Below are 26,781 nucleotides of genomic sequence, written 5' to 3'. Positions count from 1 at the left end.
GGGTGGAGGGTGGATAAAGGGGGAAAATTGGGAAAACTGTAATAGCATAATCAATAAAAAATACTTAAAAAAGAAATTAAGGTCCAGAGAGTTAAAATAATTTCCCTAAGATTAAACAACTAATAAATACTAGAAAAACTACGTAAAACCAATGATCTTTCCATCTTTATTACAACATCAGCTACTCCAGGAAGAGTTTTTTTATAGTTATTCTGAATATAACATCAGAAACCATCTGTTTTTTGTTTGTTTGTTTGCTATGTTTTGTTTTGTTTTTCCTTTAGGTTAAGATGTCCTGCTCAGGTCCAGGGTAGGTGCAATCTGGAAGCAGCATGAGGTATTGGACAGAAACAATCTAAGAGTAAGAACAGTTCTGAGAGGATGGTGGCTACCCACCTGATTATTGTTAAGGGGCTTGGAATGACTGGGTAATGACAATTGAGAGAGAAGAGAAAATAACAGAGGTTTGAAGTGCAGTATATGGTAAAGATGAAATAATTTAAAAAAAGACACAGAGGTTTATAGCTTAAATGAGTAGATGATTTCAATGAACTGAAATATGATTCTGGAGAAGGAACTTAGAGGGAAACATTATTAATTAGGTTTGTAAGATAAATCAGATGACAAAGAATGAATTTCTGACAGTGAAAATTCAGGTAGCTTTGGGTTTTGGAAGATAGATTTTTGCATAAGTTATGCTCAGTTTTTCATTGGGTTGACAAATTATTTTTCATTGGTAATTACAACCTCATAATTAAAACTATAAGATGAATGCTGTACATATGAGGCAGCATTTAGCAAAAGCATTTATCTTCCAATAGTAAAGAAGAACACAAAAAATAATTTATAAGGAGGATTAGAATGCTAACTTGCCCATTCTACCTTTTACTGTATCTTGTTAAAAGTTTTATTGGTAATATTGTTATTTCTACTGTTATTTCATTTTTTTCCCCTGAAGAACAATACTAAACAGTTTTATCTCAGGACAACTAAGAGTCCTTCTAAATTTTTAAAGCCTTTCTTCAGCTCTCTCAGAAATCCTCTCCAAAAACTGAGTCTTTGAAAAGATTTGAAATAAGGCTTGTTCACTAACAGAAAAAAAACAAAACAAAGCACCAAAATTTCCCTAACTTTGGTGATTGACTTATTCTTTACCCTTGTTTATAAAAAGAAAACCTAAATGATTTATATCATCTGTAGATATAAATGTGTTTCTTCTCTCACTTTTTTAAAATACAACTTTTCTTTGAAAATGGAAAAAAAAGTTCCTTTTATAAGGATTTTTCTAGAGTGAAAAGACTGTGTGTATGCTCAGGGCAAGTTTCAGATCATTGTTTAGTCAGAGCTCCAGTTAACTGGCTGATTCACCACTGCCACGAATGCCGGGTAGTTTTTCTCACTCTGTAGGGACGACTGGCCAACGTCAACTTGTGCTCATTCATGCAGGTATGTTGCGCAATAAGTGATTCATTCTAAGTTTTCCATTAAGAAACACACACATACACACAATACAAAGGAGAGAGTAATAATAGCAAAATGAGAACTGCTGCACGATGGAGGAAAACACTCAAAGTGATTATTTCTTTATCACACTACAAATGCAATTTATTCCTCAAACTCCTGTACAGAAATATTCTTAACAGCACAAAACTTTGCTTTCCAGCAGTAGGAGGCTCCAGGGAGAGCCAAGATCAGATCAACCAGTGACGTGTACTTAATTCTAATAAAGAAGTCATCCAAAATTTGTTTCAGTAGAGAAAAATGTAAACAACAAATGTGGCCAGCAACTGGGGAAAAAATACATTTAAAAAAAAATTTGTTCCACTACTGTTTATTAGATTAAACTTCTTTTGACTCCATGAAATTATCTCCCCGAATGTTGTAGTTATTTGTCATGTTACAGAAATAGAATCATGACTTATGAAATGATTTTGGTGAATAATTACTTTATAAATCATTAAAATTTACTGTTAGCATGCACTCTTAGCTGAGTTTCGGATAAGTGTTTGACTATGCACTTATTTAGAGTATAGTCATCAAGAAAGTGTGTGACTTCTAGTTTGATATATTCAAAGATTGGTTTCATAGTAAACCCAAGGTAATATTTATTTGCTAAAAATGCTGTCATAGTAACCAAGGCCTTCAAAATTTTGATCTGCAAGGAGAAAGACTTTAGAAGTTGGGATGTATTGTCTGCTCCAGGGCCCTGATCATGTTTTTTCTATAAAGGATCAAACATCAGATATTTTCGGCCTTGAGGGCCATTGGTCTCCACCACAACTACTCAGCTCTATTATTGCAGTGTAGAAGCAGTCATGGGTAATGTAAATGACTGAGTGTGACTATGAGCCAATAAACCTTTATTTACAAAATTGGGTTTCAGGCTGGATTTGGCCAGTGAGCTAGTTATAGATTGCAAACTACTGGTTTAAATTATTCTTATATTTGCATTCAAGCTCCCATTCTTCAAAACCTAGTACCAGGCTTAAGAGGGGGATAATTAAGGTTTGTTAAATGAATAAATGAATTCCTAAAATAGAGTGATAGAATAAATATACAAATTCATTCACAAGTTTAACAAGTATGCATTCTGTGTCAGACACAGGACACATTCTAGTTTCTAGAGATACAACAGTAAACCAAACAGGCCGGAAAATAATACCCTTGCCTGTACAGAGGTTATATTCATCAGGGATAATAGATAATATAAAAGATAAATCATTAAATATATAGCATGATAGATAAAAATAGTAGGCAATAAAGAAATGAAGAAGACTCAGAGGATAGGACTTGTTGGTAGAATTGGCATTTTGGATTAGGGATCCAAGGAAGGCTTGCTTTATGTGAAGATTACACTTGAGTAAAAGCCAGAAGGAAGTGGAAGAAACACATTCTAGGTCTAAGGGATTGCAAATGCAAGAGAAGTTAAAGAAATGTATTAATACTTTGAAGGTATTAATTCTTCCTTTATTTTTCATGTATTTAAACAAAGCACTTTTTTCCAAGAAACACATTATTAACATGTAATAAAATGTACCCACTTTAAGTGTAGTAAATGTAGTTTATGATTGTTGGGGTCTGCCCTGCCTGGTCTCAGGAAGCTCTAACCCCCCACAACTTAGGCCGAGTGAGAGACCTCTGTACCAGGAGCCACTAAGGAGACAAAACTTATTTCCCCAGCATGAATGCTGCCTGTTCTGTGCCTGGCCTCCTATGCTAGATCAGTTAGCCAAGGATGGGTAAGATTTCCCACGGTGGGGGATCATCTAAGACAGGCATGCTCATGAGGGGACCTCAGGGAAGAGACTCGGGACTGTGGAAATGAAGGGGTGATCGACATCGACCCCTGCCCCTTTGGCTTTGTCAAAGCCTGAGTCCTTGTTCTTAGTTGTGAGAAATCCAAGTCTCCTGGCTGCTTTTGTCTCCTCTGCCTGACTCAGACCTGAGGAAATAACAGGGATGGTGCAGCCCAGACCAGAGACGGCGGACCCCTGGGGTAATCAGGCCTGGGAAATAGAATATGCAAGATCCTGTGAGATCTGCTTGCTGGAGGATGCTATTGAACTAGAATATGAAGGCACGGGCAGGAAACGAGACTAGTCTTTTAGGTCCTGTAGTCTTTTTAAGTGATAAAACACAAACTCTCAGCCCAGAATTCCAGCAGGAGTTCTGTCAGACCCTTTGAAAATACCTATGCCTTTTTGACCTTCCCTGCCAGACTGGAATCCACAAACTGTGTCTGTATTCTTAATAAAAGCCTACTCAGGTGGGGGCTCGAGGAGCTCTCCACTAGAGAGAGTGGCCGTTTGGTCCCTATTTCCCCACAGGACTTGGATGTCCCTGTGTATGTTCTTGTGTTTTGATGAGCTATCCGCAGCATTCCGCGGTCACTGCAGGCTGGTGGCCACGTCATATGATGTATTGGGTTCCATTAGTTCTTGAATGTTTGATGCCACCACCCCAAATTAAATAATATCCCAGAAAAGTCAAAGAACATTTATAGAAAACAAAAGCATAATTTAAATAAATGAAAACTTCTCACACACATTTTGTATTGAGTAACTATTTAGAGAGCACATGAATTTAATACAAAAGCTCAATGGCTAAGTAAAAACATGATTTTTTTGTTTCTGTTTTCTAGATCACCTATTGGTTGTTATCATAATTCTCATGCTATGTGTGAAATGTGTCTAGTGAGGTGCTAGTGATGTGCTCTAAGTGCAAAATGTGCATTCCATTCCAAAGACTTAGAGAAAAAAAGTGAAATCATTCATTCAAAATTTTCATATTGATTATATGGTAAAGTGATAATATTTTGGGTATATTAGGCTAAGTAAAATATATCAATAAAATTATCAGACCAGTTTCTTTTTACTTTTTAATATGGCTACTAGAAAATTTAATATCACATTGTATTTCTGTTGGGCAATGTTACTTCATATGTATTAATTAATCCCTCTATCTGACTTCCCAATACATATACATTTTATATTTTAGTGACTTACAAATTCACATTTCTTTGCTTTTTTATTGCATTTGCTTTTTGAGATACATCAAGTCGTATTTAATCCCCCTAGATTAATCTAGCACCTCTTTCCTAAGCCTGCATATCTCTCTTTTCAGAGATCAAAGAAAACAACACATATTCTTTAAGGTCTTTGATCCCCAAAAGATCTATTTGGTCAAGATTTTTGACAGTTTTTTGCATAATCTTTCTAATGCTTATTTTAAACTGTGAACACAAATGAATAAATAAATTATGAACGTACAGCAAGGTTCATAAACACAGAAACTAATATATTAGTGAATATATCTCTGACACTTAAATGAGCAGTTAGTATTTGACATATTCCATTTACATTTATTTTTGATAAATTAAATATTAACAATACAGCCTTTGGAGAAGTCTGTGCATTACAAGTTAGTTTCTATCCTGATATTGTTGCATTTTATGTCCTTGTATGTTTTTGAACTATGACTATCAATATTTGTCTTCATAAGCAAGATAGACTGTTTTTTTGAATCAAGAATTTTAAAAATAGTATCATATTGATTCTTTCAGTGCGTTGACTTTTTAAAATGAAATTACTTTAAAAGTTTTACTTATGATGATACATGTAGAACCATTTAGTGTATTTTAACTACTGCATAGTTTTTTCATTTTAAAAAATAGTTATTTATTCTCTACGCTTAGGACAGTTAGATTTATCAATTTTTTGGCTCTTAGAAACTGTGTTGCTAAGAGTGTCCTAGTAAATATGTTTTTGTATGAGACTTTTTATGAGTTGATTCATAGAAGAGGTGTTTCTGTTTCATAGGGTATGCACATGTCATCTCTGATAAGTATAACCAAATGGTTCTCCAAAGGGCTTATACCAACTCATACTTCCATCATCAGGATATGAGATTCTCTTTCTTGATACCTGTTACTAGATGTATTTATTTACATCAATTCTGATTGGTGTGGATAAAATTTCAATGTGATCATGATTTGTATGACTGAATTTGAATATAAAATGTTTTTTGGGGGGCTTGTTTTTTAAAATTTATTTTTATTGTATTTTCCCCCATTATAAGTTGTCTCCCTTAATCCCCTTCCCCTGCCACAATCACCACATTGTTGTCCATGTCCATGAGTCCTATGTCCTTTTTGCTAGATAACCCTAACCCCCACCCCTGCTACATAGCTGTCAGCCTGTTCTCTCTAGTCTGTATCTATTTTGCTTGTTAGTTGAGTTTGTTTGATAGATTCCACATATGGGTGAAATCATATGGAATTATTTTTAAATTGGCCATTAGTTTTCATCTATTGTGAGTTATATTTTTATATATGTTGATCATTTTGTTTAGATTGTTTGTTTTTTATTATTTTAATTTTAAAAATATAATTTAATATTATTTTTTTGACATTTATATATTTTTAAAGATCTATTGTTATATTGCAGCATTATTTGCAATCGAAAAGATAATGAAGCAGCACACTGCCCATCAATAGATATGTGGATAAAACAACTATGGGACATTTACACAATGGAATACTATTCAACTTTAAAAAGAAAGTTTTACCCTTTGCGACAGTATGGATGGACCTGGAGAACATTACACTAAGTGAAATAATCCAGTTGGAGGAAGATAAATACCATATGATTTCACTCATATGGTATGTGGAATCTAATGAACAAACTGAACAAGCAGGCAAGACAGAGACAGACTCATAGATGGAGAACAGAAGAGAGCTAGTGGGGAGGGGAGGTTAGCAGGTGGAGGGATTGAGCAAAAAAGGGAAAAAGGACTCATGGACGTGAGCAACAGTGTGGTGATTGCTGGGGTTATAAGGGGACTGAATGGTAATGGAAAAAATATAATAAAGATTATATATTTTTAAAGATGATCTATTATAGTTAATGATTTGCTTTTTTGTTTTATTTATGGTATTTGTCATACAGAAATTTTAAATATTATTATAGATAGACTTATTGATCTTTTTATGATTTAGGAATTTTTGATTCTTATTTTTTAAACTGATAAATAATTAACATATAGCATTGTGTAAGTTTAGGGTATACAATGTGTTGATTTGATGTATTTATTACAATATGGTTACCACTGTAGTGTAAGCTAACACCTCCATTATCTCACATAATTATCATTTCTTTTTTTGTGTGAGAACTTTTAAGAAGTAGTCTTTGAGAAACTTTGAAGTGTTTATTACATTATCATGATGCTGTGTATTAGATTTCTAGAACTATTTACCTTCTAATTGCCAGTTTGTATACTTAGATCATTTCCTCACTTCCCCCACCCTTAGCTCCTAATAACCATCATTTTATTCTCTGTTTCTGTGAGTTTGGCTTTTTTAGATTACACATATAAGTATGAGAATATGATATTTGTCTTTCTCTGTCTCACTTATTTCATTTAACATAATGCCCTGAAGGTCTATTCATGTTATCTCAAGTGGCAAGATTTCCTTCTTTCTCATGGCTGAATAACATTCAATTTTGGGTGTGTGTGTGTGTGTGTGTGTGTGTGTATGCAGTCTAGTCATTGTTAATATAATGAGAATGGTTTGTGCAGCATCAATGGAACCTGGCAGCCAAGGAGAGTAGACTGTAATGCATATGCATGAACAATGATGACCACCGTATTAGTCAGTGGGGGTAGTAGATGCCATTAAATGAGCATGTGTACTGTGTGGCTGTTGTATTAAAAATGATAGAGCATTAGAGCAATAAACCTGCACCAAATTTTGCATTAAGTTTGAACATTCTTCCACAAAACTATTCAGATGACTCAGAAAACTGCAGCTATGGGCTTGGAAGTGATTGGAAGCTTCATCACAACAACCTGCTCGCTCATGTATCAGGTCTGGTGCGGAGTTTTTTTGGTAAAACATCAAATTACCCAGGTGATTCAGTGCCCCTACAGTCCAGATCTGGCATCCTGAAACTTCTGGCTTTTCCCAAAACTAAAATCACCTTTGAAAGAGAAGAGATTTCAGGCTATTGATGAGATTCAGGAAAATACGATGGGGCAGCTCTGATGGCCCTTGGGAAAACTGCGTGAGGTCCCAAGGTGCCTACTGTTGGGAACTGCCCTGACTGGTATCAGAAGCTGAAACCCCTGCCTAGGCTAAGGCTAAGGGAACGCCCTTGGAACTGTAAGCCAGCAAGGAGACAAAAGCTTATCTTCCTGGCAGGAATGCTGCTTCTGCTGCTTTATTCATGACTGAACCCCAAAAACCTTGGTCGGTTAGCCAAAGACGGGTAAGATTCCCCACGGGGGGAACGACCTAAGACAGGCACGATCACTTTTGGGAGGCCCCCCAAAAGAAGGACTTGGGGGGCTGCAGCAAAAGGGGGTGATGGACCCTCGCTCCTCGGCTTTGACATAGCCTGAGTTCTCAGCGCCTGGGAAAAAACCTCCTTGTCTCCCAGTTGCCTTAGTTCCCTTGCTCCACCTAAGCCTGAAACAATGACAAGGTGGTGCAGCTCTGCGCTGAAAAGTGCGGATTCCCCAGGGTGATCAGGCCTAAGAAAGAACATGTAAATTACTGTGAAACCTTCTTTGTTTAGAATGCTCTCAGTTGAATGAGAAGGGTCTTAGGAGGAAGTTAGTTTGTTCCTCAAAGTCTTACAGCCTAATGAATACTGCACTTTACCTGAATTATTATGCAAAATGAGCCCAATAAAAGCAGGTATGGACTGTAAATCAGTGCGCTCCCCACTAGGGGGGTGGTCATTTCGTCCCTACTTCCCCACAGAAACTAGTCTATCTATGTGCATGTGTTTTTTCTCGCGTGTTTATCGTCAAGCCATCCGCAGCGTTCCGTGGTCACTGCTGGCTGGGGACCCACACGCAACAGCCTGCTTCGAAGGGGATGGGGGCATCATTGTCCTATGAAAAATGTTTCTTGTATCTTGTATCTTCTTCAATACATGCCTCTATTTTTCACATTACCTGGCTGGGTGCCTTCTATAAACAACAATAATAAATAACTATAAATACATATTTACTTATTTATTTTATTTATCCATCATCCAATGATGGGCATTTAAGTTGTTTCCATATCTTGGCTATTGTGAATAATGTGGCAATAAATATGGGAGTGCAGGTACCATTTTAATAAGGGTAAATGTGTACCATCAGAGAAACAGCAATTCCTGAAAATGATTTCAACCATGCAATCAGAGGTTTTTTCTCTTTACAGGATTAGCACCTTATCTCCAAACTTCTTAATACTCATATATTTCAAATGTTTTAAAAGGTAAGTTATATGTATGATAACAGGTCAAGAATATTACACACTTGAACATAGCAGAAATGACCATGTATTTATATTTAACCCCAAAATATATTTCACCATAAAAATAAGGCTCCATTACTTATGAAAAATGAAGCAAATTTTAGAATTTAATTAACATTATAAGAAAATATATTCCTCTTAAAATAGCAACCTATAGCATACGTGCAGTATCACCTCCATTATTCCCTCATAATTTTTGAGAAGAAACATTTTTGACATCATTTAAAGCTTATATACTGATAAAATTAGCACCTCAGTAATCTCAATAAATAACTAATAAAAACAACTAGAAGAAAAGTTAGAAAATAAAACTATAACCTAAATGGCAATAAGACACTATCAAAATTATGCAGAAGAGTTGGGAATAGCAGAAAATTGGAGAAAAACAAAGAAAATTTAAGTCATGTAGGTCTTGGGTAAGGTACAGAGTCCCCTGAACATAGCCCCTCTCAGGGTCTGAACCAACAATCTGTTGTTTGGCAAATCAGGATCTGGGAGGGTAAGGAGCCTGAAATAGTATGGTTGACTCACACTTGACTCCAAAGAATGGCAGAATCTGTAAATATATACAGATAACCCTGCCATCTTTGCAAAATGTAGATTTTCAATGTGGAAAAGTAAAGTATAACAAGTGCAATAGCTCTTTGGCTGATGATTTTTGGGAGAAATGCAAATTGTCATATAAAAAACTCTTAACATACAAAATTTCACTTCTAGCCAGGAAGAATACCTGATCTCTGAAAGTGTAGATTACCCACAGGATAGTATTGTCTATAACACCATTTAAGCATATTGGCTTATTTTAGTTCTTTAGCACCTACTCTATACTATCCCTTAACAGATAATTTGTCTATTAAGAATGGATGACAGTGGTTCCACTTCTGAGAATACACTCTAAGGATCCTGACACACCAATACAAAAAGATATATGCACCCCTGTGTTTATAGCAGCACTATTTATAACAGCCAAGATTTGGAAACAGCCTAAGTTGAAGATGAGTGGACAGAAAAGCCGTGGTAAATTTACACAATGGAATGTGATGCAAGAGTAAAAAAGAAGAAACTCTTACATTTTACAATAGCATGGATGGACCTGGAGAAAATTATGCTAAGTGAATTAAGCCAGTCAGGGAAAGAAAAATACCACATGATCTCACTTGCACATGGAATCAAATGAACACAATAGACTAATGAACAAAATAGTAACAGAAGCTCAGTTACATAGAACAGACTGGGAACTGCTGGAAAGAAAGGGGGTGGAGAGGATGAAAAGTGGTGAAGGGGTTAGCCAAAAAAATATTTATGCACTACCCATGGACACAGACAATATGGGATTGACTTGGGAGGGGAGAAGGTAGGGCTGGGTGGAGGTAGGGAAAGGGAGAAAAAGTGGGAAAAATGTTAACAGCATGAACAATAATAATAATAATAATAATAAAATGGATAACATTTTAATGAGTACTAAACAGAAAGAAACCAACAAGAAAAAAGATGAGACATGCCAAACAAAAGGAAAATGAATAATATAAACCATAAAAATATCCACATGAAGTAGGTAAAAAATAAAAATATTTCCCTATAAAGTCAATATTCTCTCTGAAAATGCTGAAATAAGAGCTATAAAACTCAATGAATACATAATAAGATTATTAAAAACAAATAAAAGTAATCTCAGAGGAGAATCTAAGCCAAAGTATTTCATTTTAAGGAAATATTCTTATGTACCAGGTCAATGCAGAAAAGGAGATTTCTATGAAGTAGTAATTAGATCATATAGTCTCTTAAATCATATATATCACATATGTGCAATAAACCTAACCAAAGACAACTAAAGCAAACCTTTTATATATAAATATACTATCTGAAAATGTATGGAATATATAAAAGACTTAAGTAAATTAAGAGAGATAGAATGCTTGTAAGTAGAAAGACTCAATAGTGTAACAATATGAACTTTTACTAAATTTACCTCTAATTTTATTAAAATATATTACTTTTTGTGAAATATAAGATGAACATAAATTTGATATGGGGAGTTTTAAGCATTATGCCCTATTGAACATCAAGACTTATAATAAAGATATATTAATTAAAATAGTGTTGATACAGGGTAGACAAACAAATCAGAATAGACAACTGAGTTGTATATGTTAAACCACCCTTGTATCTCAGGGATAATTCCCACTTAATCATGATGTATGATCTTTTTAAAGTGCTGCTGAATTGGGGGGATGTAAATTGGTTCAGCCCCTATGAAAAACAGTATGGAGGTCCTCAAACAATTAAAAATAGAGTGGCTATATGATTTAGCAATTCCACTTCTAGTTGTATACCCAAAGGAAATGAAAACAGTTAAAAGTTATGTTGAAAATCATTAGCCGACAGCCATCTTGACCTGAGGGGCAGATTGCAAGTGATACAAAGCTGACTCACTTATTTAAAAAAAGAAAGAAAACAGTTGACGGACCAGTATCTCTATCACAATTTGCTTGCTGGTGTGGTGGAACTTTGGCAGTACTTTTACTATCCCTATGCCTGTAGGGGCTTTCTTCATTGATGTGTAGAAGAGCCACAGTGACATGAGATATTGTTCAATAATCTGTGTAGCTACTGTATTTATTATGATCCTTTACATTAGTTCCTTTGAAAAAATAAGCATTCATTAATAGCTTAAAGCAGATTATCTCCTCTCATTTTTCTCTTGTATATGCATGTAGCCTGACTCTATTCTGACTCATGTCCATGGATAGCCAGTCTTAATTCATCATTATTTTTGTTTATCAGCTAAGTTTTCAAATGTTTGTTTTGTAATGTTTTTCAACCCTATTGTGGAAGCATTCTTGATTATACACACTTTCCCCTCTTTTCAGAATTTCTACTATACCCTGCTTTCTTCTATTCCTGTTTTATGTGGAAGTTCAAGTATTGTGTGGCCCTGACTGAAATCGCTGTGTTGGGGAAAAGATTCAGATGGTGGTATGAGGTGGCACTAGGTTCTCTTATAACACGTGGCATACGACATCCTTAGATATTCAAGGACGTTATAGCATCTGTCACGTTGTGAGTCCCCATTCTCCCTAGTTTCCTTTACCTTGAGCAAGATTCACTTCCTCCTCTCCTACAGAAGTATCCTTATGTCAAAGGTATGTTCAACAGGAGATCTCAATGACAGCTTACAATTGAGGCACTTACCAGGTGTCAAGAACACTCATTAAGTGTTTTATGTTCCTGCTTTAATTAGCGTGACACAATGAAGTCTTCAACATAATTTCCCATAATTTATTTCCATACATGTCTTTGAGTGAGAGTTGCCAAATGAGAATTTTACACAAAATTTGGAAAGCAGAAAAGAAATTACTTTCTGAAGTTCATCAGATCTGGCAGCTGAAAGTGCTTGACTCACTAAATTCCCTTGCCAGCTCCAAATTTTCTGATGGCAGTTCTGTTTTTTTTAATTTAAATTATTTTATTGTTGTCCAATTACAGTTGCCCGTATTTTTTCCCCACCCCTCCCGCTACCCCTCCAAACCCACTTCCCTCCTTTGCTTCCATCCTCCCCCTTGGTTTTGTCTATATGTCCTTTATAGTAGTTCGTGAAAACCCTTCTCCCCACTGTCCCCTCCCCCATCCCCTCTGGCTATTGTTAGATTGTTCTTAATTTCAATGACTCTGGTTATATTTTGTTTGCTTTTTTCTTTTGTTGATTATGTTCCAGTTAAAGGCAATTCTTTAGGAGGGTGAACAACTGGAGTTCTCTCTGACACACTAATAGAAATTTCAATACTTTTATTTTTCCAATTCCCTGAAACTGTGCTAGAAAATAAATCATTTATTCTATAATACTCCTAGTGGTTTTGCTTTGTGACTGAACTTTTACTAAAACAGAGAAAAAGCACAAATTAGAAGTATCAGTAATAAACACAGGTATATCACTGCATAATATTAAAAGGATAATCAAAATAGTATAATCAACTTTCTGTCAATATATTTTAAAACTTAGATGAATTTGTCACAGGTGGGCACAGGTAACCAGGTTCTTAGTGATCGAGAAAAAGAATTGAACCAAACACTCAGAATTTATAGCAGAGAACATGGGAGCAGGCCAACTCCAAGCAGAGATTGACCTCACAGGCTGGAGGGACTTTATTCTTATAGGGTGGATCCTTCCTGGCTAGTTTTGGTGGGCTTTTACTGAGTATATACAAGTAGTTGCATTACTTTAAAGCTACTGCGCTTGTGGTTTCCCATGATCCTCCCCAATTGGCCACCAGGGAAGAGGGTCCCACAGTGCTACTGAATTGATCCCCATTTCTCCTGGGGTCCCCCTGTACTAGGTTCACCTTTCCCTAAGCCAGAGAATTATAACTCTCCATCCTAGAGATTGGTGAAAAAGAAAAGAGTTATTTATTCAAGTTATACAGACTAAAAGTAATGACTTAATGTCTTTGTTAAAATCCCAAAGTCCCTTGAAACACCCACAAACACACAGTCCTTCCTTCTCCCTTTTGCCCAGTCTGGGGTACCGTATCTCAGAAAAAGAAATAGAACTCCGTGGCTTAGGCAGCTCTCGGTTTTTCCTAGTAATTTGTGCTCAGCTGGCAGGCCTTCCTTAGTTCCCAGCACCATTGGTTGTGTTGCCAGGATCTCCAGCTAAAGCCTCGTGGTGATTCTTCTCATGGCTGCTGGGGGTGGGGCGGTGATCCCCCTTTCTGGGAGAGCGATGGCAGTAGCAGCGGCCGCAGCGGCAGCACCCAGAGGGCTAGCGTGGAGCTTATTGTGTCCTGGCCCCAGGTCCAGAGCAGGTGGCTGCGAGGTTGGCCTGAGGCTCCGAGAGCCTGAGTGGTGAGCGTGGGCGCAGCCTGCCGAGGGCTGGTGGTGGCTGCTGTGGCGGGGTGGTGACCCAGTGCTCCCGAGTCACTTACTGGTGGCCCCCTGGTGGCCCCTTCTCGAGGCCTGCAGAGCCGGCTGGAGCTCGGAGCCAGGCGGTAGAGGAGCCACGGGGCTGCATCGCGGAGGGTGTCTGCACGTCTGCGGGAGTCCCCACTCTGCTAAAGCCACATGGTTCTCTCCTCAATGGCCGCCAAGTCTGGGTTTTAAATCCCCGCGCCAATCTTCCTCTGCAGCCCCATTTCCGACTCCTCCCACACTCGGCCTCACGTGCCAGAACTCGTATCCTTCCAGCTTTACTGGGCTGCCATCATGAGTCTGGGCAGGCTTGGCCCTTTGTCATGGAGCCAATCTTTGCTGAGCTCCCACGCCAGCGCTGTAACTCAGGGGACCTGCTCCCCACCCACTTACATTTTAGTGGGGAAGTTACTTCCATTCCCCTGGCTCAGAGCTGGTCACAGCTATTTAACGTATCTATGCAACCAGTTAAAGGTTATAGATATGTTAAATGACCACACCAGAGGGTGGCTGCAAGGTTGTTGCTATGCGAAACAGCTCTCAATGGCCCTGCTCCATTTGTCCCTTCCCCCAACCCACACCTGTGGGGTGGGGGTGAGGACATCTTAAAATCATCTGGACACATTGAGTTCTGGACCCCACTCCAAATCTCTATTTGGGGCCCCCTCTGGCTGAACCTCCTACAAATTGGATAAATTATTTGAGAAACTCAGCAACCAAAATAACACAACATGAAATACACAATCTGAATAGCTCTATATTTATCAAAGAAATTAAATTCAATGAAAAAAATTGAATACAAAACCAATAACCTTACTTAGAAGTAGCCCCTAGGTTCTGATAGTTTTACTTTGAATTTTATTGCATAATAACAATCTTATACAAATATTAAGGAAGAAATAATAACGAGTTTACACTAATTTTGAGAAATGACAATCTTACACAAGCTCTCAAAAACAGAGGAGGCTACAAGATATTCACATTTGATTTTATAGTCTCTGTGTGTAAAGCAATCAAAACTTTACAGAAGAGGAAAAAGGAATTTCTACTGAAATTATTTCAAAGATGCAGACCTCGTGCTTCACTGACAGGTCAAGTTGCTGATCAAGACCGTTGGCAATTGAAGGAGACCCCATTTTTGTAGGGGTTGTTTATACTGAAATATTGACCCTGAAGTAGGGCTGCTTTTCTATAATGAGAAGAGAGAAGAATACGTTTTGTGGCTACATTATCCACCTGAATTTCTCTTCATACTGTCCCTCCCTAGTACAATAGTCATGTAACAGGGTGCAGCCAAGAGGGGGGCCCCAAACAGGCATTTGGAATGGGGTCCAGAACTCAAGGTGTTCAGGAAATATTAGGATGTCATCCCCCACCCCCTGCCCCCCACAGGTGTGGGTTGGGGGAAGGGACAAATGGAGCAGGGCCCTTGAGAGCTATTTTGCACAGCAACAGCTTTACAGCTAACTTCTGGTATGGTCATTTAACATATCTATAACCTTTAGCCCATTGCGTAGATATGTTATGTAGCTGTGGCCATACTCTGAGCCAGGAGAATGGAAGTAATTTCCCCAAGATGTAACTGGGAGGCAGGTCCCCTGAGTTACAGTGCCTGCATGGGAGCTTGAAGAAGATCGGCTCCATGACATGGGGCTACACCTGTCCATACTCAGGATGGCAGCCCAGCAAAGCTGGAAGAATATGAGTGCAGGCAGGTGTAACTGATTGTAGGAGGAGTCGGAAATGGGGCTGCAGAGGAAGATTGGCTCAGGGATTTAAAAACCCAGACTCGGCAGCCATTGAGAGGAGAACCATGTGGCTTTGCCAGAGTGGAGACTCCAGCAGCCATTGTGCTGGGAGGACCACGTGGCTGGGGCAGTGGAGAGAGAACCTCGCAGCTTTGCCAGAGTGGGGACCCCCCGCAGCTTTAGTAGGGGGAACCGCCACCCGGCTTTAGCAGAGATCCCAGAGACACCGCTGATGGGGCCAGGAACCAAGGGAGGCCTCCCAGCAGACATGGATTGATTACTGGGAAGAACTGGAGTCTGCCTGAGCCTCGGACTTCTATTTCTTTTCCTGAGATACGGTACCCCAGACTGGGCAAAGAGGGAAGGAAGGACTGTGTGTGTTTGTGGGTGTTTTAAGGGACCTCATCTTTTGATGAAGACATTAGGTCACTACTTTAAGTCTGTATAGCATTAAATAAACATTTCCTTTCCTTTTCACAAATCTCTGGCATGGAGAGATGTCTTTTCTCTGGCAGCGGACATAAGGAGCCTGGGGGGTTCCTTTCGGTAATAGTATATTGCCCTTAGGCCCCCCCTTGTTGTTCTGTAACAGCCATAGTCTGAGACGGGTATCAGTGCCCGAACCTTGGACACCTCAATAAGACAAATAAGGTGAACAGAAAGTCATCAGATGACTCAAAAAACAGCATTTGGAACCTATGTGAGCTAAATTTTGACCAATGAAAGTGCTATTTGTCTCAAATAATAAGCAAATAAAAACAATTGATCAAAGAATTACTACAGAGAGAAAGTATGCATTAATGAAAATGTTTTGTTAAATCTACAAATGAAAGAATCATCCTCTTAAAAGAATCGGGACTATACCTCACTAGAAATCATCATCTGGAAAGACATCCGTGCCCTGGGGGCTAGCAGTGGCCATAGATCATTTGGCTGGAATGTCCATGGGTCTGAATCATATTGTGATTCCTATATACTTAAGCACTTACGTAAGGTCAGACTGAATGTTCTAATCAGAGAATTTTCAAAGCAGTGGTTTAATGACTTTGCACTTTAACCTTTAATTTCAGATGAATTGGGTAAATTATTAGCATAATTCATCAATTTTGTAATGTCAGCAAAAAAAATTTTGTGAAGCTTTTCTTCACATGACACTCTACTTACACCATTGAGAGATTTCTGCCACTCAACTAATAAAATTTATGACATCTTAACTGTCTAAACAGTTTTCTTCACGTGCAGCAACAGGTTTTAGGTTGTAGTTTGGGTTTCTTTTTCTTTTTTCTTTTGTATATTCTTTGGCACTACAAAGCTAAGTACCTATAAGAAGATCAAAGGGCTCACGTACTGCAGGAATGTTAGACTACTAGGAATACATAACATCCTCATGTTGGAAAGATGACAGGATGCTTTCTGAACAAAGTTTCTTTTCCAGGAAACTAAATGGAGTTCAAATGCTATATCCTGTCTGACAGGATAGATTCACATTCATCTGAAGTTTTTAATAAGATATAATTATTAAAAACCTTAGTTCCCAATAAGGAAACTAAGCTGCAGTAAAAAACCTGTCACTGCAACAATTCTATGTCTAGACAAGACATCTCATAAATTGTTTAGCAAATTGTTTAACAAAATGTTATAGATGCTGGTTGAGTCCAGTACTTACCAGTTACTCTTGCATGGTCAGAAGTAAAATGATTAGAATGAAATCTTAGAACCTTTCATTTAGATATAAATTGTGATATCTCTAGCAACTGCTTCAGATAAAGAATATGAATGAAGAAGCTCAGTCTAATAAAAAATATGGAATTAAATGTATGACTCTTCAGTGTCATTTTATAAGCCACCCAATTTCATAAAAAGGAAAATCATTTTACTGGGGATATAAAAGTTGTTACACATATAATGACAGAGTGTTGCAATTCAAATACAAATCTTTAATTAGTTCATTTAATAAATATTATATAAATACTTTTTTATGTTTATAGCACTAAGCTCTACGCTGAGAAGGATAAGAAAAAAAATCCTTTCTCCATGGTGTATCTGTATTTCCATAGGCACTGATTCAATAAAAAACTTAATATCTGTACTGACGAAATTTCCCTCTCTCTTAAACTGCTGCACTTATGTTAATAACAATCATGTTCACAACTCGATGATTCCTTTCTTCCTACTTTGTGATAGCATATATTTAATCACTGTTTATTTCCTCCAGCACACTTTCTATCTTATTCAAAGCCTTTAAAATATCACACTTTTGATTAGATTCACATTCTTAGACTTTTTGTCTTCAATTTCTTGTCTATCCAATTAGTAAAATGAATATTCTTAAATGGTTTATTTCTTCTTATTTCCTTGTTGGAGAACCTCTGACTTGCCTGTAAGATTAGATCCAGCACCTCAGCGACTGCTCATCCATCACCTTACCTCTCTCTATACCATTCCAAACTCTCCCTAGACTTCTCACTCTTCCTCATACTCATTCAGACCTGTTGCTCATTCTGGTCTCAAGACCTCAAATTCAGTCACCATGTACAACTAGTAAATTTTACCCATCCTTTAGAGAACAAATCAAGCTTCATCTCTCCTCTTTTCTGGCTGTAGCTGTCCATGTTGATTTCCCTTTTCTGTGAACGCATGTCATTTAGACTATCTTTCTATGTCAGGAAAACCATTTACCTACAGTACTTGATACTTAGTGAATGAATAATACCCAATCCCTAAACACAAGTACTTTACAGTCTGTAAATTTTTTTAAACTTTATTTATTAATTTTTAGAGAGGGAAGGGAGGCGGAGAGAGAGAGAGAGAAACATCAATGTGCGGTTGCTGGGGGTCATGGCCTGCAACCCAGGCATGTACCCTGACTGGGAATCGAACCTGCGACGCTTTGGTTCACAGCCTACGCTCAATCCACTGAGCTACGACATCCAGGGCTACAATCTGTAAATTTTTAAGTAAATTACCAATTTTCCAACATTCCTAGGTAAAAATTTGGTTTCAATTTATGGCTACTTTTAGACAGATAACTTGAAAAAATTTTAATATCCAAAGTAGGGTCAGTATAATTCACATCCTCACTTTACTTATATAAAGGTGAAACTTTGAGGCTTGAATTTCTTAAATAATTCAACCAACCCATCTTATCTTAAATTTCACTTTTCTACAATGTGTTCATTGCAGTTCTTTTTTTCATTCTACCCAAACTAAATTGGCAAGCTAAATGTTTAAATAAGAGGAGGCTCTTGGAGGACTCAAAGAAACAAACAAACAGAGGAACAAACAATTTTCCAGCCTGGATTATGACCGATGTAGTGAGTGGTCAGGGCTGCCTGCACAGTACTTAGTCACAATGGTCAACTCTTCTTTCAACATTTTAATATCAGTTAAACTCAAAAAAGATATCCAACTTTCTAAGACTCTTCTAATATACTTATCATGTAGAAGTATAATGTTTAGTGGGTTGAAATTTAATATCACCATCAGCAGCAGCAATATAGTCATCTGATATTTATTTTGCACTCACCATCTCCCAAGTATTGTTTTAATTACTTACACTTATTACCTAAAGCAGCCATCACAGTATCTTATGACTTAGGTATTATAATCCTCATTTTAAAGATGAGGATACTGAACAGAAGGATGTTAAATAATTTGCTTAAGGACACGTAATTAGCACTGGCAAAGTTGGGATGCAAAATCAGGTAGTTTAGTATATAGATTCAGGAACTTTAAAATAACTCTAACAGAATTCACAAAAAATATACTTATTTCTTTAGTAGAAATCATCATTGATTTCTAATTCTATTACATTAATTATTGCTTATCATAGAATTTACCTCTTAATATTAGTTTTTGCCTTTGTCTTGCTAGGGAAAAGTTGGAGCCAGATATTTATCTTCTTACATGGCAAATTGTAATGCCCAGTTGCTTAAATATATTGTATTTTTGGGGGGAATAAAGCTGTAATTAATGTTTAAAAGTAGGTTAATTAAGACAAAATTGAAATAATAACCACTTATAGAAGTTTTATGTAACCATAGACAAATGAGTTAAAATTTTTGAGACTATAGTGGTGTGGGCTGAATTTTATAATTTACATCAAAATTTATCTATTGATATTCCTTCATTCCCATATTACTCTTACAGATCAATTATATATCCTGAAAGCTTTTTGAAAGGGCCCAGATAACAGAAAGATCAACCAACAGTTTCAATAAATTATGGTCAGATTTATGTGGCTAGTTTTCAGAAAAAATTCCAAACAACTTATGTGTCATAATCAGGTAAAGGAACACATTTTGTGCTTTATCCTGTTACACAGTTGCATGCTCAATTTTGCCTCCTTTCTGTATTCCTGTACTGAGTTGAGGGGACCATTAGCTATTTAATGTGAGTCTTTCAGCAGTTTCATTTTCTGATTTGGACTCATTTGCTCAAATTACAGTGAGTCCTCATTTTTCATTGTCAACGGATTCTTGGAAACTGGGACTTTAAGTGAAACAATGTATAACAAAACAAATTTCACCATAAGCTAATTGATATAAACAAGAATTATGTTTCTATGATATTTCTGATGACAAAAATATCACCAAACTTGTAAACAAAGACTCCAAACACTTCTAATATTTAACATTGAAATAAATGTGAACTGTATATACATTTAAGAAAGATTAATAAAAACAAGTAAAATCACTATTTTCCCACCTTTTCATTCCAGTTCAGGGTTGCTGGTGGTGGGAGCCTGTTCCAGCAGCTCAGGATGCAATGTAGGGAACAACCCTGAATAGGATGCCCTTCTACAAGGGGCCACTCACAGACACCCACACTTACTCAGACTGGGGCAGTCGGACATTCCAATGAACCTAATGTGCACAGCTTTGGGATGTGGGAGGAAAGAGGAGTGCCCAGAGAAAAGCCACATGAACATGGGGAGAAGGTACACTCTCCACTCAGACAGTGGTTCTGGCTGGGAATTGATTTATTTTCTCATCAAAGCTATAACGACATTGAACAAAAGATGTTATTTGAGGATTTGCCACATATTGGAATTCAATAAAAAATTAGGTGATAACATTTGATATGACCCTTATTACTATAATATAGTATTACATAACATTGATTTTCAGAATTTAAAAAGCACTTCAAATTTTTCCTAATAGACCTCATTTAAATGACAAATAATAATATAAGCAACCATAAGCAAATATTTTTGTGAAACAGTTCAGTGTTTATGCCCTTGAATAGACATTGGTTTCAATTTCAAGTCTTCACAACAAATGGAGCACATGCATTTACTGGTCCTCCCTCCTGGACCCTACAGATGGACATGGAAATACACTGAAGGAAACAAATCATAAGGGAATTGAGAACGGCAAGTGTAGGACATCAGTAGGCTAGAGCACTTGAAGGTGAAAAAGCAAACTAAGTGGGTGTACCTTGCATGAGCAGGAATGAAAACCAATCTGTATCTTAGAGGGGCCACACAGAATTAACATTTGTGAAGAGTGGGATTGTGTATAGGACAGAGATGATAATTGAGGTTAGTATTTTAAAAATGATATACTGAACTGCAATGTACTGCATACAGTCCATCACTCCCCTTCTTGTGAACACAGAGAGGACACTTGTGACAATAACCTAGGGGTAAAAATAACAGAACCAAACTTGAAAGAGGACTAGGCTACCTACTGTGAATGTTGGAATCTAAAACAAAGTCTCTTTATTTTGGCATTAAGGTGGATGAGTGTTGCTAAGAAGCAGCTTCTCTAAACTAGCCAGGTTATTGAGCTATGATCTCTTGGCTTCAACCCACCCAACTGTGCGCCCTTTTGTGATAGTGGGGCTGGGACATTACAAACTTCTTTGTTGGTGTGTTTCCTGTTGGGCTCTGCCAATAGGGGCCACTAGAGACAGACTAGAAGGCTTCCTGATGACATCAGCTACAGCACTGCTTCACCTGGACAGCAGCAGTTCATCCAGTAGTAGCTGTTGGTTTTCATTTGCAGTTTTCCCAGCACTTACAGAATCAGCTTTCTTGTGTTCCCTCAGATTTTGACACCATCTGTGGTGAGTCCCCTCCTCAGGGACATTGGGTTTTGGCTTCTACAGCCCCAGGACGAGGTGAGGAGTGCTTCCTTCTCAGAGGGCTGGATCCCAGCTCCTAGGAACTTCTGGGCTCCTCAGGCACCTGTACTAACTGAGCAGTGTTCTTTTGTGAGAGGCATAACTCTGAGTGCCACAGGATATGCCCTGCAAGCTTCAAAGTCATAATAATGTCAATTTCCTCCCTTCTCCCTAATCTTAGGTGTCATAAATTACTTACTTAAGTTACTACCTTTGTGATAACTCAATGATTTCTTTTTGCATTTTTAGTTCCCTAATACGTGGTTAATAGTTCTTTATATTAATTACTTCAGGTCAGCAGCATGAATGTTGTTAAAAGTAAGTGGGCTGGTTTTGTCTCCTGATTGGACCTTGACTGATACAGAGATAAACTCCACCGACAAACACAAATTCAAAGCCAGGGCTCTCAATCAAGTGGGAGGCCAGCTGTCAGAGCAGACAGTCCTTCAGAGGGCACAGAACTGATAAACCTTGTCCTTCACTATTAACAGAACAGAAAAACAGGGGTCATGTGTTATTTCAAAAAAATACAGCACAAACTATGAAGTCCAATGGGAACAGATTAATAACATTGTAGAAAGCAGAGATATACTGGGAAACAGAAGAGAACTTATAAATAATTATACCTAGCACTCTCTAAAAGATGTGAAAATATATTGCAGCCATATTTTTTAAAAGCTGTTCCAAAAAGAAGAAACATAAGAAAGTGAAGTATTCTTAAAGATGAAAACTGCCATAATTTAAAAAAGTCATCAGTACTTAGAATACACTTATCTAAGTTTTAGAACCTCACGAAATTTCAGAACACAAAACATTAAAAAAAAGGAAAAGAAAGACCATTCTAAAACTTCCTAAAACCTAAAACAAATCATCTAAAAAGGACTGAAATTTGGACTTCAGGTCAGCAGCATGAATGCTAGAAGAAAATAGAGAATTTTCTTCAGGATGGAAAAATGAAACTTAAAGTATTTAAATGTTGATGAGAATAAAGCAATAAAGGAAAAGTATTGAAGATATAGGGAAGATAAGTAAAAATCAGTAAACTGAGGTTTCTGAGTGAGGGGACATCCAGAATACAGTTGTCGAAGAATACCTATGTAGAAGTGTGATATCATTTCCACAGGTAGGAGGGAAGGAAGAAAGGATAATAAGATGCAAGTAAGCATGTAGAATTGACAAGGAAGGAAATTTGCATGCGGTGACTTTTTTGAGAAGTAATAGGGGAGGCATAAAGGGATTAAATATTTGAATCAAATGGAGACAGCAGAAAATAGAAACAATAACTTTCTTGGGAAACCCAGAAGGATTTGTGAGCAACATCAAGAACAGAGTTATAGTTGAGTAATATAAGTTTATAGTACCATTAAGCTATATAGTTTTGTGATTTCCTTCTGTGGCAATAAGCAAATAAGTAGTTGGTGCAGGACCAAAATATGAAACAAAAAACAACAAAAAACAAAAACCCTGAAACACACACGCACACTAACTCCTTGTTGACATGTGCAAACCCATATGCAGTTCAGGTGCACTGGAAGTCTTTGAAAAACACTATAGCTCCTGATACTGAGAGCTTGCCCAACTACCTAAAAAGCAGGTTTACACGTGTCAGACATGCTCCAAGCTATCAGAATTTCATTTATGTAACCATTCTGAACAATGACTGGAAACTTAAATCTATAGTTGCCGAACTAGTCCTATCATTGCATGAAAATCTAGGGAAAACTTTCTTTTCTTAATAATAAATTATGAATTTTGTAAGTGCCCTAGTAAAATTCCAGCAACACACTTTGCTTTGCAAATAGGGGAGTTTCTAAGGCCATGAACTATACAGATTAACTGGTTCCACTCCTAAATGCTTTAGATTTTTCAAATTCTTTACATATGATAAAACTTCTCAAAAAAACTTTTATTGTTGTTCAATTACAGTTGTCCCCATTCCCCCCCTCATTACTCTCCCCCTGACCTACCCACTCCACCTCCCACATTCAATCTCCCCTCCCCCGTTGTCTTTGTCCACGGGTCCTTTATACATGCTCCTTAATGACTCTTCCCCTTCTTTCCCCTGATGCTTTTGAATTTGAACAGTCTTTAACACCATTTTAGCCTTTTCAAGATTTCACATGGTTGCTAGCTCCTTTCTGTATTTCACTCCTTACTTGCCTTCCAAGATAATAACCTTTCCTGGATTTCCACCTTACCTGGCTTGTTCTTTCTCCTGCCTGTTTGATTCAGATTATCTTTCTCTTCCCTAAATTCTGAAATTCTTCTTTACATTTACTGCTTAGATAAACTCATTCAATCACATGTCTATAAATATTATTTGTTGATTGCTCCACAATTTATGCCATTAGCCTAAACTTCTCTTTTCAGTTCTGGAGTCATATATCCAATTACCTACTTGACACTTTTATGAATATTTTTAATAGGCATCTCACACTTAATTCATTCAAAAACTAGCTCCCAATTTCTGTCATCTGCCACTACCACTCTCAAATCAACTCCAACAACAGATTTTCTCATTTCAGTAAATGGCAGCTCCATTCTCTCAAGTTTCTTAGGCCAAAGATGTTTGAGACATCCAGGTCTCTGCACTTTATCTCCCACCCTTAGCTCATCAATCAGCACATCTCGTAAACAATGCCCATTAAACCAAGCTGAATTCATCCACTGCTCACTGTCTTCACTGATATTACCCAAGCTCAAGGCTAGTAGGTTCTTTTAGATTTTTGCTGTTATGAAGAAAGCTTTAATCAAACATTTCTGAACAATTCTCTTTGTCTACATAGATTGGAGTTTCTCTAGAATAGATAACTAGTAGGGTAGGTGTGTTGTATTTAGTCATAGACATGGGTATTTTGTTTAAATCAATATGGCATGACTGTCCTTCAGAAGGTTTATAGCAATTTGTACATCTGCCAGGGGAATGTGAGCAGAGAGTAATGTTGAGGCCTTTTATGTCTTTTGGGATGAATGAAAGTGGGAAGAGGGGTGGGAAAAATATCAGATTGAGGAACTGGTAAGAGTAAAATGGAAATCTGGTGTTATCAGCAGTCAAAGAATTGTTGTCCAGTCAATAATGAAGTCCTGGATATGAAAAATAAAGTTATTGCTGTCAGAAATGGAAAAAGGGTTAGTTCTATGTCAGTTTCTTTTAATGTTGAAAAAGCTATTTATTTATTTTTACTGTATTTTTCACATTACCATTTACTCCCCCTATACCCTCCTTCCCCTAGCAATCACCACCTTGTTGTCCATGTTCATGAGTCCTTTTTCCTTTTTGCTCAATACCTCTACCCCCTACCCTTAGCTGTCATCCTACACTCCATCTCTGAGTTTGTCTCTATTTTCCTTGTTAGTTCAGTGTCTTCATGAGATTCCACATGTGAATGAAATCATATGCTGTTTGTCTTTGACTGGCTTATTTTACTTAGCATAATGTTCTCCATGTCCATCCATACTGTTGCAAAGGGTAAAATTTTCTTCTTTTTTATGACCAAGTAGTGTTTCATTGTGTAAATGTCCCAAAAGTACAAAACTAGTGGGTAGTTGTTTTATCCACTCCTCTACTGATGGATACTTGGGCTGCTTCTGTATCTTGCTGATTGTAAATAATGATGCAATGAACTTAGGGGAACTTATGTAGTATTAGTGTTTGCATTAGTGTTTTGGATTCCTTTGGATATACCCCAGAAGTGGAATCACTGGGCCAAAAGACAGATCCATTTTTAATTTTTTGAGGACATTCCATACTGCTTTCCATAGTGGCTGCATCAATCTGCATCCCCACCAACATTGCAAATGGGTCCCCTTTTCTCCACATCCTTGCCAGCACTTGTTTGTTGATTTATTGGTGATAGACATTCTAACAGGTGTGAGATGGTATCTCATTGTGGTTTTAATTTGCATTTCTCTGATGATGAGTGATGTTGAGCATCTTTTCATACATCTATTGGACATCTGTATGTCCTCTTTGGAGAGGTGTCTATTCAGATCCTTTGCCCATTTTTTAATTGTGCTGTTAGTATTTTTGGTGTTGAGTTTTGTAAGTTCTTTATAAATTTTGGATATTAACCTCATATCAGATGTATTAGTGAATATGTTCTCCCATTCAGTGGGTTGTCTTTTTATTTTGTCAATGATTTATTTTTAAGTATATTTTATTGATTATGCTATTACAGTTTTCCCACTTTTTCTCTCCCTTTTCCCCCTCCACCCTGCACCCTTCCTCCCTCCAGCATTTTCCCCCTTAGTTCATGTCCATGGGTTGTACATGGTTCTTTGGCTTCTCCATTTCCTATATATTCTCAATCTCCCCTTGTCCACTTTGTGCCTACCAATTATGCTTCTTATTCCCTGAACCTTTTCCCCCCATTCTCTCTTTCCCTTTCCCCACAGATAACCCTCTATGTGATCTCCATTTTTGTGATTCTGTTCCTATTCTAGTTTTTTTGCTTAGTTTTTGGGTTTTTTAGGTTCAGTTGTTGATAGTTGTGAGTTTGTTGTCATTCTACTGTTCATAGTTTTTTATCTTCTTTTACTTGGATAAATCCTGTTAACATTTCATGTAATAAGGGCTGGGTAATGATGAACTCCTTTAACTTGAACTTATCTGGGAAGCACTTTAACTGCTATTCCATTCTAAATGATAGCTTTGCTGCATAGAGTAATCTTGGATGTAGGTCCTTGCCTTTCATGACTTCAAATACTTCTTTCAAGCCCCTTCTTGCCTGTAAGGTCTCTTTTGAGAAATCAGCTGCTAGTCTTATGGGAACTCCTTTGTAGGTAACCATCTCCTTTACTCTTGCTGTTTTAACGATTCTGTCCTTGTCTTTAATCTTGGGTAATATAATTTTGATGTGCCTTGATGTGTTTCTTCTTAGATCCAAACTCTTTGGGACTCTCTGAGCTTCCTGGACTTGCATGTTTAGTTCTTTCACTAGATTGGGGAATTTCCCTTCATTATTTTTTCAAATAAGTTTTTAATTTCTTGCTCTTCCTGTTCTCCTTCTAGCACCCCAATGATTCAGATGTTGGAATGTTTAAAGTTGTCCCAAGGTTCCTAAGGCTCTTCTCATTTTTTTGAATTCTTGGTTCTTCATTCTGTTCCACTTGGATGTTTATTTCTTCCTTTTGTTCCAAATCATTAATTTGAGTCCTAGTTTCCTTCCTTTCAATGTTGGTTTTCTATATATTTTC

This window comes from Phyllostomus hastatus, unplaced genomic scaffold, assembly GCF_019186645.2.
Source record: "Phyllostomus hastatus isolate PE091 unplaced genomic scaffold, TTU_PhHast_1.1 phas_contig_254, whole genome shotgun sequence".
Lineage (NCBI taxonomy): Eukaryota > Metazoa > Chordata > Mammalia > Chiroptera > Phyllostomidae > Phyllostomus > Phyllostomus hastatus.
The sequence above is the reverse complement of the archived record's forward strand: the minus strand, read 5'-3'. Positions refer to the sequence as shown.